Here is an 18,539-nt window from a genome sequence, read left to right as displayed (position 1 = left end):
GTGACATGAGAAATACTTCTATAAATTGGAGTTGGCCTTGATACCTTTGAGTGATGGAATTAAACAAAGGCACAAGTGAGTTGTGAAAGATCACCTCCGTGAGCGACTGTATCTCCATCCCTCATGCTTTGTCTACACAATACATTTATTAATGATAACAATGGTTACTATTTCTCCTCTAAGAGCTTTGCAAAAACAAACTCAATAGCGTTCTCAGAGCTGCATCAGTACTGAAGTCGTAACCAGGCTGAAAGACTGATCTGCTAAACAAGGTGCAGAGAGGTTAAATGATTTGTCCAGAGCCACCCAATGACCCATCATCCAACAAAATTTAAACTCCAGACCTCTTGGTCAGTAACCAGACCACAAGGCCATGTAAGATTGAAACTGAAAAAAACTCTTTTTTTCCCTTTAATGTGTTGTATGTCCCTGCTGGCCTCAGCCAATGGCACCTAAAATCAGACAGCTGTAACTAAAACCATTACTATTAAAGCACATTCAGTGCATCTCTTGTTTAATTCTCCAGGTTGTGAGTACAGAACTTATTTTCTTCCACAGACAACATGCTTTCCCCACTGTCCAGTTCTAAAATCAAATGCATGTTGAATGTCAGCAGAGGTAACTAACTCCTCTTACAGGACTTAATCCTATTTTGGGTTAATTGCAAACAGTGAAGTACTTAAGCACATCTTTAAAGTTAAGTATTTGAATAGACTCACGGTTCTCAGTGGATCTACTTGCCTATTAATCCACATAATTTTAGTACATAGCTGATCTGACCACCCAACATAAAAAGAATCAAGCCCACAGACCTTTCCCATTAAGAGCCTGCCTGCACTACATTTACAAGGCTGTGTTCTTGTGCAGCTGCCTGCCAGATGTTCACATGTTGTGAATCCGTATTTTTCTGTAGTGCCATTTATTAAGTATATTTTTTATAGCAGATGAAAATTTGGCCCCTTTTTCTATTAATGACTTATTTTAAGGATATCTCTACCTAAAACAAAGTTCCACTCTTCAATTAAAACAATCCTGTTCTCTAATAGAAAACTAGCAAAGCACGGCTTGCTTTTTTTTACTGTTTTCAGGTTAACACAGGAAAGCCATAATTGAAAGTTTTCTTCATTAAAGATCTCAGAATTAGAGACACCTGATTACAGTAAACATACATCTGAGAGAAAATAAATTCTTAAAGCATATTATCTTCTATAACAAGGGTGCCCCTACAGTTACACGAACACAAGGTATGTTAAGAAGCACAGACTCATTTTACAGCATACATCTTCATACATAAAAAGTTCCCCCAACTTATTTGTCTCTATTACTGGCTGTATGCCAAGGCTACCCAATTTAAGGGCAGCCAGGAGTTTACAGATGGGGATATTATTGGGGAAATACAACAAACGAAACAAGAAACTCAAAAATTTGATGCTTAAATCTCTACCTCAGGGAACAAAAAGAAGAACCAAGCAGAAAAGAGATGGAGTCACGATCCCCAGCTCAATTTCCAGTTCAGCCCTTGATTTACTCTGGTCTGGAGCAAGCTATACAGTATTTCTGCCTTGATTTTCTTCCAACCCTGTTAAAGGTTATTTTTTTGTTTTTTCTGCATGTAACTTCTGCACTTGTGTATTTATTCCTCCTCCTAGATTCCCATCTCTTCCTTAATTGAAAAAGCCTATTCCAGCATCATCCATGAGGTCCATATATTGCTACCTGGTATTTTGCATTAGGGCTGTCCACGCAGGACTTACTAGTCCTGCTACTGACCATCTGGATTCCAAGGATTCAAACAACATGCTTTAATTCAGTCCTCACTCTGCTGTTACATTTTGGAAAGAGAACTTCTATTGGTTTCCAATAAATTTTCTCCTGGGTATTCACACAAAAAAGAAAGACAACTTTCATACTCTGCATTTCCAGATTCACAAATGTCCCCTAACTTTTCCCCTTGCTCCTAACACCTCCCTTTAAATTGTTGCTGGACCCAACAAATCCACCAGTGTTTTCAGTGCTGGTCACCCTTTAAATTGCAAGGTTAACCTCTCGTGGCCAGGGAAGCTGTTCATGGCAGATACTCAGCCGTGATGAGGAGAAAACATTAAATACAATTCACTAGCCACAGCCTGCAGTTAATGCACAATATTTAAGCAACACAATGGCGTGGCCCTTGCCAGTAATGTAAAAACACAATGGAGTCGAGCCAGAATGGCACAGTCTGCCTGCCTGAGTCATGCTTGGTGTTCCACGCTGGAAGGGGCATGCATTAGCTGCCCACAGTGTACTGTAACCTTCAGCTAGTTCAAACTAAATCATTAAAATACAATTTGAAGAAAGAGAGAAAAAAAAAAAAAGTTGGGGAGACAGAGAGTTAAGAAAAAAAACAACAACTATGGAATAGTTAAAATACTTTAATAGTGAAGTAGGAAAGTAGCACTTTGGAAAAAGACGCTGGGTTTCATTACGGACTGAACATTTTGAGCTCAGAGAAGAAAACAAACTGACTTTGCTTTGTCATACTCCACAGCTTTGCACTGTCAAACTAAAAAAATCCATTCTTTCTATTTTCAAACTCTTGGATTTTTGCTCACATATTATTTCGTTAAATTCAGAGTATCTGAACCTACAGCAGTTCTCAGTCCTCTTTTACTTGCTTGTTCTTCATCCACACAAGTTTCGAATCTTAATTATTTACCCAGACATATTCGGTAAACACATTCTAAATAAGGGTAGAAGTACAATTCGCCTTGCATTTATGGAATAACTAAGCCCTTAGAAAGAGGCTTCTTTCTTACTGAGAGACGCGAGACATTATTTTGACTGTTTTGTTGTATCGCAGCACAGATGAATAAGGCATCTCTGCCTTCATCTATGTCCTAAAGCAGCCAAAGCCTCCTGTGATGTCATTAGAAAGATGTTCCATCTTTTTTTCTTATGTAAGGGATATTTGATGACGACTACAAAAAATAAAAAGGATAAACTATATTTTATGCTATGAGGAACCTTCTGCTATTTTCTATTATCTCCACTCCAAAGAGCAGAAATCCTCTCTGACAAAGCCACAGGAACCGTACGTCAACAGACACACACTATTCCTAATAATAATCAAATCAAAGCGAAAAGGAAAGATCTATTCAGGGGTCTGAAATTAAAGATCTGAAAGATTCAAGTTTAGTTCTAATTTTCAAATAAAACATCCTTTGAACTTCTAAATCCTATTCAAGGGGAATTTGACCTTTATCCAAGAGCAGTTACTGTGCTAACACTTTGGATGTATATTGAGGAAAAATACTGACAAAAGGTACCGGAAAAGCTTTTACTTACAAGAATGCAGCGCAGCTTAATCTTTTTGTTTTTAAGGTGCAGTGATTTCAGCATCTACAATGTAACTTCAGGCAGTCTGAAAAGAAACAGGTTAAAATCTCTTTCAGTTATAATTGGTATTTCAGATTTAATTAAAAATTAAACTTTCATAATGTTTCACCATCCAAAGCAATGCATTATCAGTCAAGCGTAGCCTTTTTTTTTCTTCTTCTTCTTCTTCTTCTTTTTTATTTTTTTTTGTTAAAAGAAGCTCTTCCCAGAGTATTTTACAGTGAAAGAAGAAGGGAAATAAGGCAATTGAGAGTAGCAATGCATATTTCTACAGAAAAAATATAGATCTGAATAACTTGGAAAGAAGCCTTCTGCCACTTAATTTTAACCATCAACCCTATAGTAATGTAAAAAGAAAACAAAGCATCACAATTAGAGAAGACAGAAAAACACCGTCACATATCAGCGACTGTGAGGGGGAAAACGTTAATTGCTGTAAAACAAGGACACTGCTTGGACCAGAATATTCGCACCAAAAGGAAAGATGCGGTTTTACATAATGCCAGCCAACATTCTTTGAAAAATCAGCTCTCCAGCATGTAGCACTTCAGACTGTTGCATGGAGGAGCAGAAAGACAAGTTCCAAAAGAGGAAAGCTGTTTTTAAAGTGCGCGAGGCAAAAGGTCCCTTACACTCATTTGTTAAGGGATATGAAATAGCTACTCTCGAACATGTATGGCTTCGTATCATGTAAAGCAAAATGTCATTTCACTGTGCAAAACAAATGATTAAGAAGTGGTAGTTATAGACAAAGCATTTGAATAAATGCAAAAAACATTTTTTTTTTCTTTTCTTCCAAAATGCAGTTGGAATGACAATAAAACTCCGGGGGTTACACCATAAATATGAGTTTAAATGTTAGAGTGGAATTATAAACCTGTGGTTTTAATTATATCTAATTATAAAGGCTCCAAAAGCAGAAGAAGTGAGAATAACAAAAAATATTAATAATAAATTAAAACTATTTTGCAGTAAGTTGTCAGGATTTGACCTCATAATAACAAACCATATAGCTATATACACAGACACATGCAACGTAGCAGCAACTCATTAAAGAAACAAATCAAAACTTGCTCAAATTTTCTTTTAATAAGATGACAGCAGACTTTTCCTAATTTGCCCCATTCAACGTCAAAGCTATTTTCCTCACTGTTGCATTCTGAGAGTGAGCCGTGAATAAATTCTGGACACGAATCTAATACTGATTTCAAATGTCCCACAGTCTGGAGGCAATTCCTCACTGAAGTTTTATTTTTGATCCCCTACAAGTAAAACAAAAAGCAAACCAAACTAAAACCCAATGTAAACACAAAGCAGCTCTTTAGGCTTCAGTGTTATATAATCCTCTCCATTTTTTCCCCACAGATGTTAGCAAGAAGCATGCTCTATCACACGATACGCCGCCGTGCAAACATGCTCATACATACATGTATCCTACAAACGCAAGTGAGCTCAGTTATTGTTGGGCTTAAGTCTGTCAAAATGAGCTATATTGAAGCAGGCAACATTGAAGGGGAGAGCACAACAATCATCACCAAATCTCATGCACAATGAATGAAACCTTTAGCACTGAAAAGAAAGGAATAAGATTTCACATTCAGATTTCCTAGGACAACACCTGCACAGCACAACCTTGCATGAAATGTTTCTCAAAGTGTCTTGGCAAGATGAATCATCTGAGAACCACGTTCCTCGCTCCCTACACAATCTTTACATTACATAACTTCCCTTCTTTCTTCTGATCAACATCAGCCATACAGAGGAACGGGGAAGAGACCCAGACATAGAAATTGCAAGCCCATCAGAACCAGGCAACAGCACAACCATCAAATGAGTGATAACAGCTTCAGCCTCTGAATTTCCATTTTAGTTTTCCTTCCCCTTCCTATCTTACCCCATTTTCTAAAATCTTAAGGACTGTAATGCTGGCTTGCCAGCTGGGAAGGACAGGGGCAGTGGCATTTGCAATCCAGAGCTATTTCTTTTAATGAATGCAATGAAAAAGTGTCCTCAACTGAGAAAACAAAGAGCATTCACCGAGGGTGAAATGTATCCTCATACAGAGAGCCAGAATACAGACTGCACCACTGAAGCCCTTTTCTGATGACCTAAATAGGAATAAATTGGTGCTTGGACTTGATCACAGCAAATTTTGTCCAAAATAACCAATTTTATTGTAGATAATGAAGAAGCATTTTGCCCTCTCCTATGAAACCATGAAGGCACAGCCCTTTCTCTCTACTGACAGCTCTTCATCAGCATGTTCTCCAAGTAGCATTACCCCAAAGTCCCTCCTGCTCTGCGCACATTCTTCTAATTGAAAAGGAAAACAAAGGAAGGCAACATGTAGAGCTGCCATTTGAGCTCAGCAGCAGGGCGTAACGCTTGCAGATGTAGCTCTCCCTCTCCTTGAAACAGGCATAGCTGGCACACGCTACGAGCCACCAACTAAAGGAAATGGAACCTCATGACAATGTTCCAGCTTCCATCTTGAAAAACTGCAGTGAAAAAGCTGGACTTAACACAACATCCAACATACAGCGCTCACAGCCAGAGTGCTGCGAGGAGCTGCTTCAGCTACAGGTTGGAGTTAAGCCCAAAGCACAACCTACAGAAAGCCCCGTTAAGCACAGAACACCGATCACTGCAATCTTATATCTTTCAGTTTACAATCCAAGAAATTTGTGGTCTCGAGATGAATAACTTAGACAAGTACATATGAGCAGGAGGTTGAAAAGGAGGTGGCTTCTTAGCCAGATGGCTAGCACAAGTCCTCTCTCCTTTCTTAAAGGAGAGCCCTGTACCCCTTGAGAAAAGCAAGGAACCTGCTTGAGAACAGCCAGTCAACTTCTGCTTGGGAGAAGCCCGAGAACTGGAATTACAGGAACGAGGAGTATGAAAATGAGCTACGTTAGTGGAGCATTAACAGGAGGGCAAGTGTTGGCTCTCAGTAAATGCTTCAAAAACGAATCACAGAAAGGTAAACGTTTTGATGATTTTTTTATTATTATTATTATTTTTTATGATTTTTGCTTGTTATTAAATTTATGCAGAGCCTGAAAAACGTGAGAGCAAAGCTACTGACTGGATGTGACTGAAGTCACGTCAGCAGTATTCCATGAAGTACAGGCACATGCCATGTCTGTCTGGCAGTGGTGATCTTGTTCACCATTTTTGGAAGGGCCACATTCACTCAATCTAAAAATTAAGTAAAGAAGAAAGAAATCATTTGTTATTAGAAAACATTTCAGGACATCTTAGCCTTTTCCAAACTGCTTCTTGGCAGCAAGGAAGTTCTGTAAGGGCTTGATTTGTCTTGAATACCTGATGTCAACTGGAGGAAGTTAATGAGAATCACACGCAGTGGATTAGCTATGGGGAAAGAGAAGAAAAAAGGATAGGAGAAAATATAGTGCAACATTTATTGACATATTTTCCGTTTCCTACATAGAATTTACAACATCAATCAATTGATCATTTTCCAAGTACTTGATCATATCGTTCTTCTCACTTCTAGAACTGCAAATAAAGACAGTACCCCAAATTACTACAAACAAAATGTGAAATAAGGACGTCCTTACTCACTGAAAAAAATCACTGATTATATTAAGAAAGCCCCTTTCAAGAACAAAAGAAAGAAAAGAAGAAAAGAAAACCCATTAATTTTAAGAGAATTTTCAAATAAGCTCACAGACCAGTCAAGAGAACTCGTTCCTATTTCAGAATCCAAATGATGGCTTAGGGTATAGTCCAGATTACTTTCTGGCCTTTTGTATCTGAAAACACAAACAAAATCATGGACTGATTTTGTCACAGGAATCAGAGAAGGAGATCTATGCTGTACAGGCTCACCATGTAACAACAAACAAGCAAACTTTGAAACTGAAACTGCTACAGGCACATCAGCACAAAGGTCTGTCTAGGCTCATTAGTAAAGCAGAAGTATAAACCGTAATAATGTAGATACAGCATTACATCACTTCTGTATTTCAAGGTGAATGTCCTTCAGTTGATACTATTCCAAAGAGTCTTATCTTTATAGAGAGGTTTATTTTGTGTCAGTCATTTGTCTTGAGGGGATAGAGTAAAAAAAGAAAAAAAGAACAAAAATTAATGCTTGTGCTTAAAGGATCCTCCCACACAGGTTCGTCCTCCTGAATTGGAAAACTGTACTATTACAAAAGTACACACAAATTATGCACATTTCCAGTTCTGCCTTTCAACTCATAGCCATTTACACAGTGTAGCAGTAGTGCCAGATGCACTGTCCCCACTATCAACTACAGAGCTGAGCTTCAGATAAACCTAATCCACGACTGCAGCTCATGGCTCACAGGGCTGCAGGTATGAGATACCTGGGTTCTGTTGTTCAGGTGAGCTGGAGAAGAAGACAATCTACGGCACTGTGCTAGGAACAAGATCAATGCAGTATGGGGGGGGAGGGAAGCAGATTGAAGGTTTCTTTGTCATAATGATAAACTTGCATCTGTTATTAGCTCACTGTAAAGCTGTGTACCCACAGAGATTTTCTCTTCCTTACAGCATCCACCTATTGAGCTTTCCCAGAGAAGACTGTCTCCATTACAAACTTCAGCTTCTAAGCTACGGTTGTTTCATTTAGAAAAGAAGTTTGATACGGAAAAAGGTGTGTTTTTGACTGTTTTTCATTCCCCCTCCCCCAAAAAACATCTGAACTGTTTTCATTTGAGTATGAAAAATACTGCCCACAGGATAAGACAAACACTCTTTGAAATTCTGGTTTCAGAAAGTTAGAGACTCAAATACATAGAAGATGTGACACATTATCAACCCTAGCAGTCACTTCGAAATTCACACTGCATGCAGTTTCACTACAAGGGCTCTCGTAACTGCTGAATGCGTTGGATTCTTTAATAGCACAGTCCACCCCTCTCATTTATTCCTACTGCTAACAGAGTAAGCAAGAAGTACTTGAGAAACACGGCTGTAAAAGCATGTTAGTATCTGAACTTGTCAACCCAGTGAAGAGGTAGTCTCCTTGTAACTGCACTTAAGACCTGACCTGGACTCCTGAAGTGCAGTTTCACTGGTGGTTGTGTTAGAGCCAGGTGGGACCCAGCATCCTTCAAAATATCTCATGAAGCTTTCCTCCTATGCAGGGGTGATGATAGTTATCAAGTTCGCTGCTGAAAATAATGATACTCCCTATTCCAACTGTTTTCTTGCACAAGCTGTCCCTAAATCCTGTTTATGTTCTCAAGGAACAGGAACAGTGACAGCACGCAGCTTGCCTGAGGCCTTGCCCAAACAGTTATTTCTCTAAAGATACAGCTTCTTGTGAAGCAGCTCTGAGTCACAGAATCTCAGGGGTTGGAAGGTACCTTAACAGATCATCAAGTCCAACTCCTCTGCTAAAGCAGGTCACACAGGTAGGTGTCAAGACCGGACTTGCCTATCTCCATAGAAGGAAACTCCACAACCTCTCTGGGCAACCCGTCCCAGTGCTCCATCATCCTTACTGTAAAGAAGTTCTCCCACATGTTTGCATGGAACTTCCTCTGTTCAAGTTTTAGGCCATTGCTCCTTGTTTTATCACTACACACCACTGAGAAGAGCCTGGCTTCATCCATTTGCCTCCCACCTCCCTTCAGATATTTATAAACATTAATCAGATCCCCGCTCAGTCTTCCTTTCTCCAGGCTGAACAGACCCAGGTTACTCAGCCTTTCCTCATATGGGAGATGCTCCAGGCCCTTCATCATCTTTGTGGCCCTCTGCTGGACTCCTTCCAGGAGATCCCTGTCTTTTTAGAACTGGAGCTGACATTCACATATCATCTCTTGGAATACAGCTCAAGGACTTTGCTTATACGTTTTGCAAGTTATTGTAGCATATAAGTTTCACCTAGTTCTTTTCAAGGTTCATAATGCTTTGATCTGCACAGCCTCACTGCTCCTGCTGCATGGTATCATCTCCCTTGGCTCAAATTATCTTTAGTGCATAAAATGATAATACCTGTTAAGAAGCAGGCTCTATCATATAATCACAGCAGAACCTTCACATTTATTCTGGTTTAACACAGAAACTTACATCAATAAATGTTTCATTGTGATAGGTATTTCAGTGCAGTGACAAACTGGGCGGATAAAGGAAATGTGGCGGATATAATTTGTTTGGATTTTAGCAAGGCCTTTGACACAGTACCACACAGGAAGCTCATAGAGAGACTGGAGAATTATGGTCTGGATAATAATACAATGAGGTGGATAAGAACTGTCTGACAGATAGGAAGCAATGAGTTATTAATCAACAGTATTAGATAAGAATAGAAAGGACAGAAGTAGATAGAAATCCACTCTGATGCCTTGCGATGAGGCTAGGATTATTATCCTTAAACAGATTCATTAAGAAACCGAAAAAAGAATGAAAATGTTGACAGCATTCAAAACTGATGATTCAGAAATAAGATGTATGTCCAGTGTGAAAAGATCTTAAGGATCAAAATTATAAGGTCCAAATAGTGAAAACTGAATGGCCAGAGCAACGCAGCTTTAATGAATCTTAACATTCAAAAATGTTATTGAATACTCACATAAAATTTGGTTTTAAAGTCACAAATACAAAGTTTTCATTATGTGAACATATGACTATGTCACATTACTCCAGTTTAGTTGTGAAACTTATTCCCTTACAAAGCAAACTAAAAAGCAAGACTGCAGCCACTGTGGACAAGCAAGATTATTTAGATTCTTTTCTTACGGTAAGGACTTTTGTTCTAATGATTAAAGTTTAAATGTTAAAGTAATCACACAGAACATCCTTAAATTCTTCTCTGTAAACAAGTTACTTCTTCAGTTGCCATCTTGAAGTTTTATCCCTCTGAACAGGCAAAGCCTTTTCACTGCTGATTTGTGGTACAAGATGCAACACTGAGCTGTCCCCACTGAGACACTACCCACACATAACATTTGCTGCATAATGGGCAACTTCCTCTCCCCTTTGCTTCCATCAAAGACTTGCCTTGAAGATGTTCAGTCTGACCCTTATCCATGAAATGGCAAGATCTTGGATGAAAGGCATTACACTGAGATGAGATGTATGTGTAGTGCCATGTGGTTTTTCTTTTCATAGGACATATGACAGAGGAGATCAAAGTGATAATTTTTCTTTCTGAATTTGCAATATCTCTAAGAATCGAGCAATTAAAGGTGACAGCTGAATACTTTCAGGACAAGCTCCATAACAGCAGCAAGGCATGCCACTGTGTCCTTTGTCCCTTACTAATGCAGCAGTGTTCTTTTCCTTTGCATAGATAACACAGCTCCAAATTACTTGGGCCACTCTGAGAATGAGGGCAAACTAACTTCTGATATTTTGTTGTCATCCTTCCTGAGAAAACAAAAGCAAATTGAATGAGTAAAGGCTGGACATTTACCACTCTAAGAAACCCTGGAAAATTGTTGATTTCTACTCTTAACTTCTCTTTAATGGTCCATTACTAGGCAATCTGATGTCATCCTGCAGCCAGGCTCCTTTTCAATATCCCATCACATATGTTTCTGGGGCCTTTGTTCTTCTATCAGGATTTAACAATCCTATTACCTCCCTCAAACAGCTGCCCTATCTGCCCTGTGAGAATCCACCTCTTGGAACTCACCTGCAGAGCTTCCATTCCCCTCCTTTGCTGCACAGAGAGTTTGGATGAAGGTGGGACAATCCTCAAAAAAGAGAAAAAGACAAGGAGGGCAGTGGTACAAAAAGAGACCTGAATTTGTAGTTCTTCCTTACAGTGGAGGAATAGAGAGAATGAGAAGTGGCACTACCCTTCTGTTACCCCCCAGAGTAGCAACAGCAAGGAATGCGTCTGCAGAACCTCCTTGGAACTTCCCACTGCAGGCCCACCAAGAACCTTGGAAACATCTTGAGATTTTGACATGTAAGATGGGCCATATTATCTTTTAATGTAAAGTACAGGTAATAGAAAGTGAAGTGAGGAATTCACACAGGCAGGTACACTGCTAGTAGTATCAGGACTCTTCCAGATCATGCATGGAGTAAGTTTATTCTATCACATATACAAACAAAAATCAATACGCTCTTTCACTTAGGCACATTATGTACTTTTGCCAGTAGGCAGCTGACCTGAAGTCCAAAACCAGCTTCATCTTGCACAATGTCACACATAAACTATGCCAGGAAATTTCACATTCTTTCAGTTTATGTAACTGCCATATTAAGCTCAAGGCCTAAGGAGGATACAGAACAACATCTTATAGTACTCTCTATTAAGATTCAAAGTTCCAGGAACAATGCTAATAACCTCTCCCTTGTTTCATTCACCTCCAAAATCTTTGGAAATTTAACACCAAAGGACTTTGAGACCTTTAGACTGTATCGTAAACCTGCTGCTTAAAACCTCAATGTAATACTAGTGTGAGCTTTCAGGTATGTCCCAGTGAAGTCAACACGCCTAATACTTGCTTAATCAGATATCATCTTATGAGAAGTGAAAACAAGACCAAGTTGACACTAAAAAAAATTTCAAGAAAATTTAGCTCCTGTATTACAATTTGGTAAAGCTCTGTTCCATTTTCTCTTGAAAACAATACAGCAAAAAAACACCATATCAGCAACAACTCAAACTGATCACTCCATCAGAACGGGAAATAATATTTGAAAGAACAGAAAAAAGCCTTCAATTTACTTTCACTATTAGTAAAAACAACAAAAAAGTTTTATGCAGCAAGCCACATTGTACAGAAACAAAACCAACTATTAAAGCATCAGCATAATTACTAAATAAGTTTAAAATGAATCTGTAAAAAGAATGGATACTTTTTTTTCTAAGGGCAAAGAACATTTAAATATGCTGCAGGACTGGACTCGAAGCAACCTGTTGGGCTGGTCCAATACAGATTACCTTTGTTGTTATCCCAGGGACAATAGCATGCACGCACTTATATCTAATGCAATATTTATCACCAGAATACATATGATAAAGAGTATATGCTATGTATGAGCTTGGAATAGCAGGGTTTCTGCAATGACTGAACTATTCAAATTTCCAAGACTACAACTCACTCTGGCTCCATTTGCATCAAAGAAGATAAAAATAACAATAAAAACAAAATAAAACTAACAGCAATCTCCAAAACAAAAAACCCACCCACCCATAATAGGCAGGAAATTATTATCGTTAGAAAAAGTTTGGGTATTCAACCTGTTCTTGAGTCTGTTTTATTTAAACAGATGAAATCAAATGCGACCCCCTGGTGGTCAACAAAACTGCAGAATCGAAACCAGTCTAAAAAGTTTTTAACAGTAAAAATAAAGAAAGAACGAAAAAAAGAAAATCCTGCACATAGGAAAGTGCAGAACTGAATTCCATCATGTTAACATTAACACTGGGGAAAGGACTACAAGACCATATGCTAATTATCTTCCAGTGTTGTGTCAGATAAAGAGGAAGAAAAGTTCAGATACACAATTGGCAACTAGATTTCTAATAAACTAATAACTGAATATTTTCAAGCCTTTTCCAAAATAGCAGAAGTGATTAGAACACATTATGGAACAGTCACTTGCCAAGTTTCATGTTTGAAATCAAAGCTGTTTTAAAATTTCCTGAACAACAAAAAAAAAAGCATTTTAAAACTGGTACCATTCAGTTGCAGTGATATAAGCAAATACCAGCCAATGTGAATCTTGGAACATTCTTGATCTAATGCCTTTGCCTTGCCACTAAGCCCAGAAAAATATTTCAGGGCCAGTTACTAAGACAGTGAAAATAATATTCACAAATAAGGAAAAAAAGAAAAAGAGAAACATTTACATGCTATACAACTAAACTCTTCAGTCTTCACAATACTTAAAGGGAATAAAAACGGGAGATTCTTCAAGATATTTAGTCATCAAAGCTCTGAGACATGTATGCACTAAGTGGAACGTGCAAGTAATCTGCTTGGGAAGCCAAAAAGTTTCTTCCTCCCTGCTCTGCCACATCCCCAAAGACCTCAGTACTCCCAAAGCATGTTCTCTACAAATATTACACAAGAGAAGTGGGTCTACCATGGAATAGTTAGTTGCTTAGCTTCTCTTCTAGTTCCTTTTGCTGAGGAAAAGGATCACTCTATTTGGAATTATGCATATGAGAACTACACACTCTTTCCCCCAAAGATAATAAGCAATAGATAAGGAACTAAATCGAAACTGTTACCTTCCACAGTAAACATGCTTGCAAAAATATATTGAGCTTACCAGGAACTCCTAATGTTGTTCCACACTGTGGAGATCTCTTTAAGGATTGTTATTGTGTGTGGAAGCAGAAAAAAAAAACAAACGTAAAAAGAAGCCAATTTGGGAAGCAATAGTTGCAAGAGAGAGAATGAGAGTTTAAGAACTGTATACAACTATACATTCTTATTATGCATCTGTGTTTACTAAAGACTGTTACATAAAATACTGTATTATTTAATGTCAGCTGAATGGAGGCTTGTTTTCAACTCCATTTGATGTTTCTATAATCAGTTTGTACAATGACTAGGCAGAAATTTCAAACATATTCAGCCTTTTCCCCCTGAACCTCGAAACAGCTTTGAAACACTTTCTTTTCCCATGAACAAACACAATAATGCTGACTATAGATACATGATTCCCTCAGCAGATTGAGAGATGTTGGAACAGAACTCAGGAGTCAGGGCTGCCAGGGCCTCTGTAAGCAATCTTCCAATGTGAGACTTTTCCTTACTCGTTTCTGTCTTCCAGTTTAAGCTTTTATTTTTTAACAATGCTCTACAACATTAATAGCTTTATATTTCCTAATTACACCTGGAGCGCATGTTTGGGCAAAAGAGGAACTTACCATCTCCTGAGCCATGGTACAAAAAAAGCCCAGGAATGTAGGTTGCTAGCTCTGCCTTCAGTGAGTGGAAGTCTGCATTAATAAAAAGAGCCAGTACAGTAGGGGCCTGACATCCAGGGAGACAAATAAAGCTCCTTCTAAATAACTGTATTGATGAATTACTGGAAGAAAGTGGTTTCATTTTTGTTCTAAGCCACATAAAGTCCAAAAAGAGGAAGTTCTACATAGTAAATGTGTACAGAACAACCTCCATATGCTGTAGAAAATCCCACTGCATTAAGTAAAATGGTACCAAGGCCACTTAAACATATTAGCCCATTACATCTGTGTTTTGTTATATTTAGTAAAATACTAATTACATGTTCCAGGTCACTGTTAACTTGTAGTACACTTCAGAATAGTAATGAATTACCACCATTTCTCATAGGGCAGCTTGCTAATTCATGTACCACTGGTGGACTCCTGCTGATGGCCTGCAGAAAACTGGTTAGTCACAGTGCTCTGTTTCACCTTATTCCCAGTTGCTAAACTGCATCTGAGGTGGCAGGAAGACAGCCAAAAATGCATTCAACATTTAACTTTGCACTGAAATTAGTTGTGGTTGGATCTCAAATAGAGGACTACACAGATCCAACCTGGAGGGAAGAGAAGCCTCACAGCAACAAATAAGAGGAGGATTGTCTCAGATTTCCTACAGTGGCTCCCACGTTAAAATGTGTTCGTATCAGGAAAAAATTAAGAACCCTATCTTTTAGTTCCCACAAGTACAGTTCCCATTGGGAAGGTTTCTTAGCTTTGAGCTATCACTGTGCTAAAAACAAGAGATATTCAGGAAACGCATTACCCTCAAAAGTGATTTCACATACAGGCTGTAAACACGTTGCCCTTTTAGGTAAAATGGCAATTGTTTGAAAGCAATCGTAAATTTTGCTGTTTCTTTTCTTTCTTTCTTTTTCTTTTTTTAATGCAGATTTCATGCTTTTATATTATGAGATATAATGTACAAAAGGCAAATTGGAAGTCACAGTAAGGGCTACAATGCTGTAATAATTTCCTTAAGTAAAACCTTTTAACAACGATTCCTTACTTTATACCTGTTGTACTCTTACATTTCAAAATCTGTGATGCAGTTTTCTTGAAAGGAAAGCAGACAACTTCTGAGTCGTTGGAAACAGAACATGGGTCGATTATATTAAATTTTATAGTTGGAAGCATTAAACGGGAAGTTGCTTTTTTTTTCTCTTCCAGAGAGTTCAAAACAGTGTTTGTTAAGTTTCTGCAGGTTCTCAAGAAATACTCAGAGGAAGACGTATCTTGATAAGAGAAACAATAGAACTTTCAGCATGGAATTGAAATGGTGTGTCATCTCATTTAAGGATCTCGTGAGCTCCTTTAGTAAAATAAAAATTATTCTGTCATAGTCATTACTTGGCGGAGAGACAGGAAGATAAGCCAGACTGGACAAATAATTTTGGGAAGAATGACAATCCGATCTTTCTTTTCTCATCATACCAAACTCTCTCAAAAGAAGATTAAAGTGCAGAGATCTCAAACAGAGCTCACATCTACCCGAGGAGAATTAAAATAACGCTGCAGACAGGGAAACACCTACAGATAACTGTTACAATCACTCACCCTAGAATACCAGTGTCATTAATGGAAGATTAAAAGCTGAAACAATACATTTCAGGTTTAGAGCCAAGGGTGAAAAGGAGCAATACAATGAAGTGAATCATCACTGCGAATCTCTCCTTGCAACCAAGCAGTATGGTTCTTCATTATGTTACATAAATGCCATGCCAATTGAGATGTACACTGAGAACCAAAACAGCAGCTTTTTCCCACTCGGCCAACAACAACCAACCATGCAAAGACATTTAAATACTGTCTAGGATCCTTTACAAACTAAAACTTCTGTAAGTTTTTAACCACCTCTTCATAGTTAGTACTACATTCCGTATTTAAGAAAGGCATCATGGCACACTGACATTGTGTAAACAATGCTATGAGAACCACACAGTAGTGAACTCACCTGTCACATCCACCCTGCTTCTTTCCACAGACATGCTCAGACAAGCATCCTTTCATTTTTATTCACTGCAGGAAAGGTCTACCCATGTCAAGACCTCACACTTTACTTTTGGAGACATCCTAACATGATCATCGTCACACTTCAGTCTCCCACTGAGGATGGAAAAAGACTCCCCACAGTAGAGAGGATCATAGAGTATCAAAAAACATATGTGGCCAGTAGTAACTGGGCAGAAGTTGATAGCGTCACAGAGCCCCATAGAGGAAACACCTTCATCTCCACTTTCCACACCACAGAACAACGACAACGAAAATAGAAATCAACAAGGCAAACAAAATACTATCTCCTTTTTACAAAGCAACTATAACAAATATAACACTATAACAAATTCTGAAAGCACCAGCCCCTTCATTATGTAATCAAGGAACGTGAAATTCATGATATATCAAATGCTCAGCTTCATACCTGATGCTCACACAGAAATTGAGCTCTGTGTGAGCAATTAACACGTGACCTTTTAACTTGGGTAACAAACTCAGTTAATCAGAAGCAGTATGAGCTTTGAGAGGTTACACAATAGCCTCATAAAAGCCATGAACAATAAGTCATCTTCTATGCAGAACTCTACATGTTATTTCTCACTGTCCTGCCACTGTTCTGTACTGAGAGGCATCAATGAAGATGAATTCCACACCACCATCAAGGAATCAAACAAATACCATGAAAGGGCATGACTGAAGCAGAAAGCTCTGCCTTTCGGGAAAGCCAAAGAAGAGGCTGCTGCACACCTAAATTAGAAGTATGCTGGGCTGGATATAAATATTTGCTTGCCTTGAACTCAGACTAAGTACACTGGAATCAGAAACTGAAATAATTATACAAGTATTTCAAAACACCATAACACCAACAAGCAAAACTGGGCACAATGCACAAGTATTTTGTAATACAGCTAGGCACGTCTGTGTAGGTAAGATGTAACTATGAAGGGACAGACACTTGTGTTATGGCTGCAGAAAAGAGGTTACAGCAAAACACGTGAAGGATATTAAAACTGTTAAGATAAGAAAAATGACACATAGCAGACAGGCTGGGACCAGAGTGATCCTGAAAACTAATCTGGAGAGGGAAAGTGCTAGCCCAACAATAAGGTGATGCTGGGAGCAGATGAGACTACTCCTGTTTTGGGTGGGAAGAGGGCTGAGAAGCATAAAAACCTCAAGGAAGAGCAAGTGAAGATAAGGAATGAAGAAACCACTTCCCACATGAAAGAGCTCTTAACTTTCATGATCTCAGCCTTGGTGACTAAGACCACTTGGGGCTGCAGGACAACCAACTACAAGAAACTATGCAGTACTGCTCACCTGTAGCTAATGTAGGATACAGCTTTTATGTAACAACTGTCTGAATATCTAGTGATAGTCAATAATGACTAAAAACCAATTATTGCCCATATGCACTATTAATGAATCACAGAATCATAGAACCACCAAGGTTGGAAAAGACCTAAAAGATCATCCAGTCCAACCATTCACCTATTACCAATAGCTCCCGCTAAACAATGTCCCTCAACACAACATCCAGTTGTTCCTTGAGCACCCCCACGGTTGGTGACTCCACCACCTCCCTGGGCAGTCCATTCTCGTGCCTGACCACCCATTCTGAGAAGTAATATTTCCTAATGTCCAGCCTGAACCTCCCCTGCCACAGGCTGAAGCCATTCCCTGTAGCCCTAATGTCAGTGTACAGCTAATATTCACTTTAAAGCTTTAAACTGGCCTGACTTACCAGTCTTCCTAACACTCTCATTGCAGTAACGTTCCATTCCCTGCCACATGCACATGCAGGGAAGCAGGGCAAGTTGCTGAAAGTCCCTCCCCTGTAAAGTATCATCTGGAAAGCTGTAAGGCAAAACCTACAATGGATCGGTTTCAGCAAGTAAGTTACAGGCTTTTCTAATCCAGAAATAAAGTGGAAATAATAATCTGGGCAGTAAAAACCTTGCTGTAACTGATGCTGATACACAACTACTCACTACTCTGATTCCATGCTGCATCTCATTATCAATTATAATAAAACTAATTTTTAACAAAGGGGCATGGAAAGAATTGGCTATAGCATACCTTACAAATAGATAAAAGGAATGAAAAGGATGCCTTGATGCTCCCGATGCTTTATTTTTCAGACATGCCAATGTAAGGAAAAAAAGAAAAATCATAAAAAACACCCCACTATATTCCAAGGAAGTAAACTTACATAGTCTGTTTCTCTTACGGTAGGTTTCAATTGGCAGTA

At 38.7% G+C, this 18,539-nt stretch overlaps 1 protein-coding gene across 6 annotated transcripts in view; it reads right to left on the bottom strand.

Annotated features, from left to right (window-relative positions):
• Positions 1–18,539, bottom strand: part of ZBTB20 (zinc finger and BTB domain containing 20) — a 448,076-nt gene that overhangs the window by 308,483 nt on the left and 121,054 nt on the right. For all 6 annotated transcript variants that reach the window (XM_072352146.1, XM_072352172.1, XM_072352155.1 and 3 more), the window contains exon 4: positions 3,325–3,400. The gene's annotated coding sequence lies outside the window, so the exon portion shown is untranslated. The remainder of the gene's footprint in view (positions 1–3,324; positions 3,401–18,539) is intronic.

This window comes from Excalfactoria chinensis, chromosome 1, assembly GCF_039878825.1.
Source record: "Excalfactoria chinensis isolate bCotChi1 chromosome 1, bCotChi1.hap2, whole genome shotgun sequence".
Lineage (NCBI taxonomy): Eukaryota > Metazoa > Chordata > Aves > Galliformes > Phasianidae > Excalfactoria > Excalfactoria chinensis.
Note: the sequence above shows the minus strand (reverse complement) of the source record. Positions and strands in the feature narration are given on the sequence as shown.